Genomic DNA, 879 nt, shown 5'->3' on the forward strand with positions numbered 1-879 from the left:
CTGCTAACCCCTTGCATCCCTCAACTCGCTGAAATGTCACAAACCAATCCAACCGTCTATAAATGCAATCAGTGACCCAACCTCCACAACTCTCGTGGTTAGGAAATTCCAGCCATTCACTACCTTCTGAAAGAAGACATTTCTTTACATCCCAGTTTGAAATAGATATTCCTTATTCTGTACCTACATCCCTGAGTTCGAGACTCTGCGCTTGTGTGGAATCACATTCTCAACGCCGACCTTGTCAAGTCCCATCTGTATCTTGTCCGTTTCAGTAATGAAATCCTCATTCATTTAAACCACAATGAATAATCGACTCAGCAATTTTGATGTATTCAATAATTCAATCCTTTCATCCCAAGAACCAATCTAATGAACCAACATTTCTGCATCAGCATGATGACGTTATGTTTCGTACGCAGAAACACGCCACTCCGTTGTACTGCTCCTTTTTTGGGAGTCCTCTCCATGAAATAACAGCCTGCCTTTTGGTTCTCAGAGTCATCCTCAAACTGGAATGTTTATTGCACTCAGCTCCCGCCGTCAGGAGCTGAGTGCAGCTCTTGTAAGCCACTCTTGGCATCGATGTGGTTCTGTTCGCCGAGCTGGAAGTTTTTGTTGCAAACGTTTCGTCCCCTGGCTAGGCGACATCATCAGTGCTTGGGATCCTCCTGCGAAGCGCTTCTTTGATGTTTCCTCCGGTGTTTATAGTGGTCTGTACCTGCCGCTTCCGGTTGTCAGTTTCAGCTGTCCGCTGTAGTGGTTGGTATATTGGGTTCAGGTCGATGTGTTTGTTGATGGAGTCTGTGGATGAATGCCATGCCTCTAGGAATTCCCTGGCTGTTCTCTGTCTGGCTTGCCCTATGATAGTAGTGTTGT

This window comes from Chiloscyllium plagiosum, chromosome 8 (genome assembly GCF_004010195.1).
Source record: "Chiloscyllium plagiosum isolate BGI_BamShark_2017 chromosome 8, ASM401019v2, whole genome shotgun sequence".
Taxonomy (NCBI): domain Eukaryota; kingdom Metazoa; phylum Chordata; class Chondrichthyes; order Orectolobiformes; family Hemiscylliidae; genus Chiloscyllium; species Chiloscyllium plagiosum.